Raw genomic sequence first — 12,128 nt, forward strand, 5'->3', positions numbered from 1 at the left:
ACCCATAAGGGTACTTGTGACTAGGGTTTTAGAATGCCAAAAAAATGAAAAATAACACTGAGTAATTTAACCTTGCCTTGCTTCAACTGTAGAAAACTGTTACTATGAGGAATTTGAGTTACCAAACTGACAAGCATCACATCAGAATAACCCATGCTGTTTGTATTACACACAGACGGTGTGGGTACCGGATGTTCTCGGGTTGCCGGATGTTCTCGGTGTCCTTCAGGGTCCTTCCAATGAGTTATATCACTAGAGGAGACATCACGTGGTTCCTCATTGGAGGAGAGCACCGCCATCTTGGTGAGGTCAAGTTTTGAAGACCAAACCACTTTTTATAACATTTAATAAAGAGCTCTGTTTTTACTTTCAATCACTTCATTATATGAAAAAGAAGAATGGCTTGAAATTGCTTAGTTCTGTTCAGAAATACAAACTTCACGAGTACCCCTAACTTAACTAGTATTAGACTATTTAGATTTTTTCTATGTTCCTTTATTTTACTTATGTTTTTATTTATTTGTGTGTTATGTTCATTGTTTCTTTTTTCCCCTCTATTCTTTATTTTCTATGTTAATATATTATGTTTGGCAATGGTGACTGATCTTCGAAGCAATATTCATTACATTGTTATTGTTCGTTGTTAACGTTAATGTCATTGTTAATGTATGGTACCGCAATTGTCAATAAAGTTTTAAAAAAAACTTAGCGACGTTAACTCATTGGTCGTGGCAACTTACAGCCAATCAAATAGTGTGACGTCATCATTGGTCGAAGGACCCCGAAGGACCCCGAGAACATCCGGCAACCCGAGAACATCCGGTACCCACAACGGCATACACAAACAAGCTTTCCAGTTTTTTTCAGCAAATTCCTGGCCTATTAACTTTTTTAACTTAAGAAGCAGCTCTAAGTGAAATTCAGTTTTACTCAATAATATATATATATATTTTTTATTTTTTTATTTTTTTTTACTTGTCCTGTCCAACAGCTGGGCAGGCAGATGAGAGCTGACGGTGTGGGTACCGGATGTTCTCGGGTTGCCGTATGTTCTCGGGTCCTTCGGGGTCCTTCGACCAATGATGACGTCACACTATTTGATTGGCTGTAAGTTGCCACGACCAATGAGTTAACGTCGCTAAGTTTTTTTAAAACTTTATTCACAATTGCGGTATCATACATTAACAATGACATTAACGTTAACAACGAACAATAACAATGTAATCAATATTGCCTCGAAGATCAGTCACCATTGCCAAACAAAATATTAACATAGAAAATAAAGAATAGAGGGGAAAAAAAGAAACAATGAACATAACACACAAATAAATAAAAACATAAGTAAAATAAAATAAAGGAACATAGAAAAAATCTAAATAGTCTAATACTAGTTAAGTTAGGGGTACTCGTGAAGTTTGTACTTCTGAACAAAACTAAGCAATTTCAAGCCATTCTTCTTTTTCATATAATGAACTGATTGAAAGTAAAAACAGAGCTCTTTATTAAATGTTATAAAAAGTGGTTTGGTCTTCAAAACTTGACCTCACCAAGATGGCGGTGCTCTCCTCGTGATGTCTCCTCTAGTGATATAACTCATTGGAAGGACCCCCGAAGGACCCGAGAACATCCGGCAACCCGAGAACATCCGGTACCCACACCGGCCTCTTGTGCTGGACATATTTTACTTTAACAAGAGGGGCTATTAATCTTCAGACAAACCAAAGGTATGTCTGAATAAACCCCTTTTGTAATTAAGGCCAAACTTTATTAATTTCAATCATGTTTGAAAATCTTTGGTGTTGGACCGGACGGAAAAGGAAAGAAGGGAAGAAGAGAGAGGGATGTTAGAGAGAGAGAGGGGGGGGTAAGAGGGTGTTTATAGGAGGGGGGGTAAGACCATGAAGCAGCTTAAAGCAACAAGTTTACTGGTTGTTTATCATTACGGTAAGGTTCAAATGTAGTACAAAAAGGGCGGGGCCTGTCCACACACACACTCAAATGTTATCAACACACCTGCTGGCTGAAAAAAATGTCAACATGTCAACATGTACACAAAACCGATAGTGTTCACACACGCATACTTATGCCTTTAAACCAACTAGTGTGAAATATTTCAGTCATTCAATCATGCAAACTGTTAGTGCAAAGGTGAGCTAACACCTGTGCTCAGGTGAGTGTTTATGTTTTTCTAAAATGGACGGTGGAATGTGAAAAGAAGGAAGGAGAGTGCCCAGCCATCCCCACACCAAGACCCCCGCCGCAGCAGCAGCAGCAGCGGCAGCCGGAACCCCCAACGCCACACGGCAGCAGGCAGGGAACAACCGCCCCCCGGGCGACCCAGTCCGCCACCCAGGCCAGGGCCAGCAGGGCCACCGCAAGGCCCCCAGAGTCAGTGAGCAGGGAGGCACGGAGGGAAAGGGAGCCCCGCCCCAGCCCAACCAGGAGAACAGTTTAAACAGTTAGTTCTCTTCGATGTTATGTCTGCAGACATTAGATAAAGATCTGTATTCTTCTGCGGCTGTTATCAGCTGCGCTGAAAGTTGAGGTCAAGTTGTCTGCAGGTCAGAACTCTGCTGAAAATCAGGGCCACTTCAGACATTTGGAGAAAGTGCTGATCCCAGGCAACATATTACTTTGATATCAGTATGGTTATAGTTTTGGGAAAGAGACTGCATCTTAACATTTTCAATGATGGGGAGGGCAAAACACTCACTATGTTTTTCTTTTTAGATGTTAATTGGTTCTGACAAGTAAGAAAAATGTTTTTCTTATGAGAACTCCAATAAATGTATGACTGGAAAACTCTCACAATTCATAATCTTACTCTTCAGATTCATAATAAAAAATTTCAAACATTCTCCAAAATTTAGTTGAACATCTCAACAAAATGCCAGATTAATTAAAGATTTGTTAAATATAAATGTATTCCTATTTCTTTAAATTCAAAAACACATCTTTCTCAGAAACCTTTGGCACCAGTTGTCTATACTCCTCCATGTTTCTCTTAACATGTTGTTCTGTCTTTTAAAATGCTGGACTTTTCACTGTCATGCACAATAATCTGATCTGCCAAATGTCTTTCAGTGAATTTGATACCTAAAGAAAATAAGTGCCAAACAAAAAAAGAAAAGAAAAAGGGAACAAAGTGAACATTTCTGTATTGACCACACATTTTTGTTTGTGTAGACTTAAATTCACTAAATTGTTCTTCCAACAAAGGAACTGATGACAATAGTTCCTTTGTTACAGGTTCAGAAAAATGTTTTTATCCTAAATCTTGAGAACTTTAACAATGCATCCAAAAAGATATAGTTTTACTAAAATTTGATGGACAGAGTACTAATTGATTTACCTCTTTTTTTTTTTTTCAAAATGATAGTATTTATCATATTTTCCAAAAATTAAGGTGCATTTGAAAACCATTAAAAAAAACAACAAAAAGAACAACGACAGTGCACCTTAAAGCCCAGACCACCTTGTTATTTCTGTTTGTGTTTCCAGATGTTGAAGTGATTTAGAGATGTACACAGCACTCTGCTAAATTGTTAGTCTGTTTTATTGCTTTTGCGAATTGCAAAGAATTCGGGTGTTATTGTAAACATGATAATGTGTCTAATATGTAGTATGTAGTAATCTGACTTTTTTTTCGTGTTACTAACAGTGTTGAGAGTTAGTGTAGTCATAGTAACGTTCGTTCAAGCGGCATCAGTTTGCTTTTTTTTGCGTGTTGTAAACATGTAAGAAAGTGTAGCGTGCTATAAACAAGTTTTACAGTTACTGTAAACACAGTTAATAAAGTCTGACTTACGCACGGACTTGTTTCTGATTATTTTGTCACACTTAATGCGCCGGTGTGCCTCATATATGATATACGTTCAAAAACAGCCCATTCATTGACGGTTCACCCTATTATCATGCACTCTGTAGGGCAGACTATACAGTAAATATTGTAAGAATAAAAGACCCATCAAATCAGTGATTCATACTGTTGCAAATGAATGTTCAAAAAGTTCATTTCAGGTTTCCTTTTTATTGTGTAAAAGTGTATTTAGTAGTTAATGAGTGCTCATAAAGTCCCTCCTGTTCAGTGTGTTGCTGCTGGTGCAGCGATAGCATTGTGTTTGATGTTACTTCAGGGTCACCGTCTGTACAGGATCAGTCTGTGACATCATTTTTTGCTGGCTTTCACTTTAATAACTGTGAGATTGATTTTCCTCTCCGACCTTTCCAATCAATCTGGAACACTTTTCTTTTGAAAGACTCTGTTCAACATCAGCTGAATGATTTACTCCTTTTGAGAACATTACAGAAAAAAAGGTCTAGAGGTTTTGATTGTGAAAACTAAACACTGCCACTTATAGAATGGAATTCATTACCTTAAAAGGCACTTTTGAGCAAAGCCGTATAATAATGTCTGAAAGTCTAAAACATGGTCCACATAATGGACCATGTGAGGTTTATTGAGTCTCCAGCAGTAGAATCAGAGCATTTCATATAATTCATACATTATTATTAAAGAAAACCACATGTGAAGGAGAATATTGATTTTTCATACATTTTTAAGTGCATGTAACTGACTTATTGAAAGTTTTTACTTTGCTTAACAAATACTTTTTTCTACACCAAAACCTATTTTTAATCCAATCTGCTGAGGTGTGATCCGTTTATTGAACAACACTGCCAGGTGAACTAAAAAAATGTTTAGCTTTTATGTTTTGAGAAAAAAAAAGAAAGGAGAACTACACTTACTGAGCTCAACCAAGCACCATGTAAGGACATTTGAGTCCGTCTGTGATTCAAAGCAGCTGACTGTGATTTCAGCAAACTAACAGGCTGTCAGTCTGATACGCAGTTCTCAGTGCTTTTTAGTCTGCAGCATCTGAACTTCAAGCAGTGTCACTTTTAATATTTGAGGGCAATGAACCCCATCTGGTTTCCACGAAATGCCACTTTTGTCATGGAAGCCAGCAATGCAAAGGTTTGAGACAAAGAGTTCTGATAGGATAAATGTTTTACAGTTCCCAGAAAGGCTTGTTTTGAAGTGTTTACTGTTTCTAACACCTTCTGTGTAATTGTTTTAAAGTAAATTTAATAAAATGATTTCAAGTGTATACTGTAGCGACCTGGGGGTTAGCCCCGCATTCAGCCCCTAAGACTCATGGGAAGTGGGGAATCATGGAGGAAAACTATGAGTGAGAGGGCTGGAAGCAGGAGTGATGTCCATGCTGTTTGGCTGTTTGTGTATGTTCAAAATAAATGGGTATTGATGCTGAAAAGGAGACTTTGCTTCTCTGTCTATATTTTCCTCTCTGAGACTGTCCGGGGTCATACGGTGTACAGGGCACGGACAGATCTCCAATGAAGCCACTTTATTGGCAGCTCGGCTATAGTGACGCACCGGCTGGGTTGTTACATTGGTGTCAGAAGTGGGATGGTTCTTGTCTTTTTGTATCCCCAGGCGACGGCAAACCTCACTGAACACCTGGGACTCAAAGTTTCTACCTTGGTCACTGTGGAGCTCAGCCGGTGCCCCGAAGAGGGTGAACATCTCTTCAACCAGTTTTTCGGCAGTGGTAGCAGCACTTTGATCCGGCACCGCATATGCCTCAGGACTTCGTGAAATAATCCACTGCCACAATGATATAGCGGTTCCCTGCATCACTCACTGGAAATGTGCCCAAGACGTCCACGCCGACCATTTCCATTGGGGCCCCCACCAGATACTGCTTCAGGGGTGCTCAGCTATAGTGACATACCGGCTGGGTCGTTACAATACTAACAAACCACCACAAAAAATGTTGGCATACAGGGTCATGTTAATACAAGTCAATTGTAACAAAAATGAGCAATAAGGAGGTCCAACATGTCAACAAAATCAATTTAAAATGTAGTCTACTGTGTAATTTGTTGCTGTTTCAGAAAAAAACTCAAATTTTGTTACTTTTGATCTTATGTACTGATTTGTACTTAAACCTTAATCATGCTTTGGTGGGTTACTTTTGACTTTCCACATAGACAGTGAATCTTGCAAATGTGGACTCCAAAAGTTTAAGCAACAGACGGAGAATGCAAGAGTTGGAAAAAAACAATAAAACCATGTGACGGGTAACATGGACCAAATATCTCACCTTGCAGGAAAATAAAAAGTATAAAACATCTTTCAGACAAGGGAAAAACTGCTCATAGAATCAGTCTAATCATCTCTTGATCTATTATAAAAGCATTCCCAGTGGTCTTTTAACTATCGTATGCCATTTCTAGCCAAAATTTTAAAACAGAGCAGCAGGAGTTTATTGAAAATTCACTTCTAAGTTGTGGGCGGGGCAGTTCTGTCATGAAAGCCCTCTTCTCGTTGCTGAGAGCTCTCTTTTTACAGGCTTTCCCGCCAGCTTACAGCTCATCACACCCCCAACCTCATATTACCAGTGTAACAAAAATGAGCAACACTGAAGCCATTCAGCCGTCCAGTTCTGATACGAGCTCCGTCGAGGAAAACAAGGACGTTCACAAATTTATTTATCCATAAGTGGATGCATCAGAATGAAGTGGAGCAGACAGATTGTATTTTCTATGTCACAAATGAGCTCTTATTCGAATGGTATTTTTTCATCTGCTCCCGATTCACAACGATTTTAATATAAAAATACTCAAAAAGGAAATTTTGAGCTTAACCCTTGTGCTATCCTGGGCACTTTAACATTGGGAGTTGGGTCATCTAGACCCACTAGACAGTGCTCTGAACCTTTTTTCTTCAATGATTTGTGATCTTCACTGGTGTCCATGGATTACATGAAATCTTTCCACCTTTATCCACCTTTGTCATGGTAGGGAGAACATGTCAATGTAAGGGTGGGGTCATCTAAGATAGCACAAGGGTTAATTTTCTTTATATATGTTCTCCATCGTCAAAAAAGTGCCACATGAACATGCTAAAAATGCCAAAAACACATTTTTTTTTGGAGTGAGTCTCCAACTCTCCAATGTTCCTTTCTTAGTGTGAGCAAAACAGAGTAGGGCTTTCATTTCCCCAAGGTCAGAAGCATCACACACATTTCAATTTAGTCATTCATTTTTTTAGATTAAACAATGTTCAAAACCAAACACTTCTAAACAAACCCCCTTTATTTACCTGACAGAAAATCACAAAGAGACAATATGAATCTAAGCTAAACTCCAAGTTCGTGTAAACTGGAGAAAAATGGTTTGCAAAACAAAAAGAGCTTTTCACTTAAACCAAAAACCGCTTTAGCAAACAAATAGTGCATTTACAGAGCAGTTTTTTTTTGGTTTATTGTATTGACAAGAGTGCAATGTGTGGTCATTGCTCATGTAGAACAATAAGAGTTGCACAATTTTGAGTTGACAAGTTCATCTTAACCCCTGTGCTATCTTACATGACCCCACGATGTGTTCTCCCTGCCATGACAAAGGTGGATAAAGGTGGACAGATTTCATTTAATCCATGGACACCAGTGAAGATCACAAATCATTGAAGAAAAAAGGTTCAGCGCACTGTCTAGTGGGTCTAGATGACCCAACTCCCAACGTTAAAGTGCCCAGGATAGCACAAGGGTTAAATAAGAGATTTGCCCTTTTTTGATGATCACAGCTAGTGATAGTGAGGGTTAATGCTGTTTCAGCAGCAAATCAGGGCCTTAAGTCACATTTTAAACAAAGTCTTCCATAGCAGAGAAAAGGGGGTGGAGCCTAATGACTGACTCTTTCCCCCTCCTAAAACCAGTTATTGTGGAAAGATTGTGAAATTTATGGTTGAGAAGGGAGCTGTGATACTTTTCTCTCTGTTTTTAACATAGCACTTCTGAGAAAGGAATGCGATTTGGACTTGGTGAGCACGTTTCTTTGCTTAATCCTGACTATCTCGTCACAATCAGACTCGAAGAGTCAGATCAGAGGTGCCATGCATATTTACCAGTCACAGGAAGTAACACGTGCACTCTCTGCATTGAATTAAAGAGACAAAAGTGGGCCAGTAGGCAAATGCTGCATGCACATGTGCTTTTAAGAGAAAACATATTTGCAGTGACGATAAACAAAAGAACTTGCCAAGTTTTTTCTTCTTTTGTCTTTTGTCATAATTCGATAGTGGAACGGCTAAAACAGTGTTACCAAACCAACCAAGATGTCACACGGGTCTTTTAAACAGAGCAAAAGCACTGCTATGACAAAAAACAACAACATCCAGCACAAAATAGAATAGAATAGAAATAAATAGAATGAAACCAGGCATCATAATACAAAATAAATGCTTGTGCATTGCCTTTTTACAGCTAATTTTAAAAGATAAATCAGAAGTGAATTTAGATCACAGAGCCCAAGATCAACTTTTAAGTCTTGAAGTTGAGTTTTTGAAAGAGTTTTACATGTATTTAAACATGTATTATTACATGATAAAATCTGTATTTCAACTGGTTAACCCAGCTACCTATATTTCATACAAATGACAGAATCTGCATTTTTTTCCTAAGGCAGCACAGAACACAAACCAGAAATCTCCTTTTTTAGAAAGCATGGCACCAAAAATAACACGTTTGTCAGTGATTTTCTTCACTATGAAGTACCTGTAATTACACGCCTGTGTCAGAGCCACCAATCTGCATGGGGGAAGGCCACTACTGCTCCCCCCCTTTGCTAAGCTTTCACCTCTGGCTCTTTATGTGTGTCTGTTGGGTTGTAGACCAGGGGTGTTATGATTTGTTGCACAGGTTTTGAAAAACTGCTTAACTTGTGAAACAGAAATCGTAAAATGTAAGGGTATGTGCAGAAAATCTCAAATTAACGCAATTCAAATTCAATAAATCTGTTGTTTTCCCATTTGATGGTCTGCTTTTTCTAAGCAGATTTGAAGGTCAGTTTGAAATCGGAATTGTGGTGCCTTAAAAACAAGCAAACCCAGTCCACCTGAGTCCTGATTTAAGAAAAACCCAGTTGAGACAGGATCTATTTTCAAAGTAAAACTATGAAAATTATTCTTCTGAAGCTCCTTATAATTGCACACCAAAAAATATTTTTCCGGTGTTTCAGGCTTCTTTCTTTTTTTCTTTCTCTTTGGCTTTTCATCCAAAATTTGAAATCCAGTTTGGATAATACCTGAGATGTAAATCTTCTAATTGTTCAACAAGAAAACAAACAAAGGGGTTACAGCTGTTTTTAACAATATTCTGATGTGGAAATTTTGGTTGGGCTCAGGGGAATTCTCAAGGGTCTTTCCAATGACCCAAAGTTTCATACTTTAACGTTTGTTAAAGAACCAGGGAAGTATTTTGTTTTTGTATTTTGTTCTACACTGGTTGAATAAACACAGAGCATGTTCAATCATATCAGTTCTGTACCGCAAGAATAGCTGTTGTGACACATCTGTCAAAGTTATCCAACTGTTCGGGTTCAGTGGTAAGGAGAGACAAAGCTTCTGTTTAGTTTATCTGCTGCTCAGAGATTCAGACATCCCTGAAAAACATTTGAATGTTGAAGTTGACAGTGGCTCCTGAATGCATATATCACTTTTGATATTTGATTTAAGCACTTTGTGTTATATTTTTATATGAAAAGTGCTTTATAAATAAAGTTTGATTTGATTTGATTTGATGTAGTATTGCAACGATTAATATTGACACGCAGATCATCTTTTTTAAACCAGCACCTTTCTGGTCATACAACTTTTATTTTTATCTAACTTTGTTCATGATCACAAGCCTGAAAAAGCTAGTATTGTTTTTTGGAGGAACACAAAAGTACGCAAATGCAGATGAGGTAAAGAGATCTTATCCAGAAAACTCAGGATCAGGTCCATGTGAAAGCATCAGAGATGCTTGGAGCCGTCAGCAATTGGTCTGATAACACTGCCCCGTGCTGTACTTGTGTGTGTGAGGGTTTGTGTCAACAGACATTTTCTCTTGGTTAGATTGATATGAGCTGTGACAGAGAGAATACTTCCAAGAACAAGACAAGCTCCAGAAAGCCTCTGAATGTGAAGCCAAGTGCTAATGCAAACCTGTAGGCCAAATAGGAATCAGTGGTTGAATCAGCTCTGGCTGCAGTCGTACACGTTCTTTCTCAGTCGTGCATTAAAATAATACTTCACTGTTACAGCTTAACAAAATCAGATTACCGTCTATAGAAAACGTGGTTAGGTTGATTGCAAAGTCGAGAAGTTTTGCAAAAAGAATGCCAGAAATGTCAATTAAGTCATCTTAATTGTGTGATTGTGGTCAGTCTGAGAGTTACACAATGAAGCAAAGCAACTGTTATGTCACACAGTTCATCATTCTTCTAAACTCTGTTCACCTGGCGTCAGAACCTTGTTTGGCAAAGTTTTTCTTTTTCAGAACTATCCAATTCCAACCAGAAGTTTGCAAACAAGCTTAGGATGCCTTCATGAGTGTAAATACAGACTGCAGACCTCAATGCTCAATCAGTTAATGTGAGATCATGTCAGGCCACTTTCAGAGCTATGCCTGTGCAGCCAACTGAAAAATCTTCTTAACTCTAATTCCCAACTGATTCCTGGAAATCCTACATCAGTCTGTTTAGGTACCTGAAGCAGCATTTATTTTTTAGTCACTTTAGGCTTTTTACAAAAATGTTCACTGTCTCTCAAGACCACCCAGCCCACTGGTGCCAACAAAGATGTTCCACTCCCAGCTGTTTCTCTGATTTATTTTCAGACAGACCCGTGTCCTAACGTGCTGATTGTTCAACATAATTAAAGACTACAGAAAGTTGCAGTTTTTCCTGTTTTAGATGGTGCAGTCAGTCGTGTTGTATCTGCATTACCACATTATTCTAATGTAAAAAGACAAGACAGTAAAAGAGGTATGTATTTGCTCAGAAGAAACATAAACATACTACAGTTAAGTTATATGTTGAAAGTGAAAAGAGGGAAAGCACAAACACTTTTTGAGTATGCATGTTTGTATATATATATATGACATTAGAAGTTCTTTTAAATCTCATGTACAGTCCTGCACATGACAGCTTTGTACTTCATGATAAAAGCTAAACTTTTATCAATGAAGGGAAGATTGGAATCTTAGCAACTCTAATGTATCAATCTTACATGCTGAAATGGAAATTTGGCAGTCTTTATGTGTAATTTTTATTTAAGCAAACATATTAGTTATTGATTATTATGTTTTAAAGACAGGTTTTTAGCATTCCATGACTTTTCCTTTGACATATTCAAAAGTGAAATAAATCTTGTCTTTGCTCAAAACTAGATATTGTCCATCCTTTGGAAACCTACAATTCATATCCAATTTGTTACTGTTTCATAGGCAGGAAAAACATCTTAATTACCATCTGACTTTATTTAATTTATAGCTTAAATAAGTCGACTGCCCATCATTAGTAAAAACGTCTGAACTTCAAAAGATGTGTATTCAACTGATCAGTGTGAATTATGGGGCCACCAGTTCAGAAGGAGCCATTCTCTGTTCTAGTTTCCCAGGAGACTGGAGTCTGCCAGCATCAGCCCACAAGCAGGCAAGAAAGGAAGTAAGATCTGCTAAATGCTCTTAGCTTTCACATTAGGGCGCCTCTCCAGTGAACACAGACTCTTCTGCCTCCAGTTTTCATGTGTGATGTTGTCTTTTCAAACATTTACATTATATAGTTCATGTGACTACTTCATACTACCACTGTTTTTTTTTATTAGAACATTATGTTCCATATTTTATTACATGGCCTCTTTGATTTTCTGTCAAATGCAGCCTAATAAAGCTTTAGCCTAAGCGTTAAGCACTGCTAAAAGAAATAAAATGCACTGAAGTCACAAAGACAAACACAAAAATGTTGGATTTGGTAAACAGCTAAAGAAGAAGAACATTATCTAGATTTCTATTTTATTGTGATGATTAGTTCTGGCAGTTGTGGTACAAAAGTCACTTGGTATTTTTTACACCCACAACAAAAAGATTCATCGGAGTTCTAACAACTATTCTGTCCGCCTCATAAATGTCACTAAAGATAAAAGAAATTATGGTCTGCTTTCCATCACAGATGGGGCTAAGAAGATATATGGAGAAAATCCACAGATGGGGGCAATTTTGGTTAGCTTTTATGTTAATTCATTCTCCAAAAAAAAAGATCCTTTCTCACTGGTTTCATAAGTC

This window comes from Oryzias latipes, chromosome 14 (assembly GCF_053564925.1).
Source record: "Oryzias latipes strain Hd-rR chromosome 14, Olatipes_Hd-rR_3.1".
NCBI classification, from domain to species: domain Eukaryota; kingdom Metazoa; phylum Chordata; class Actinopteri; order Beloniformes; family Adrianichthyidae; genus Oryzias; species Oryzias latipes.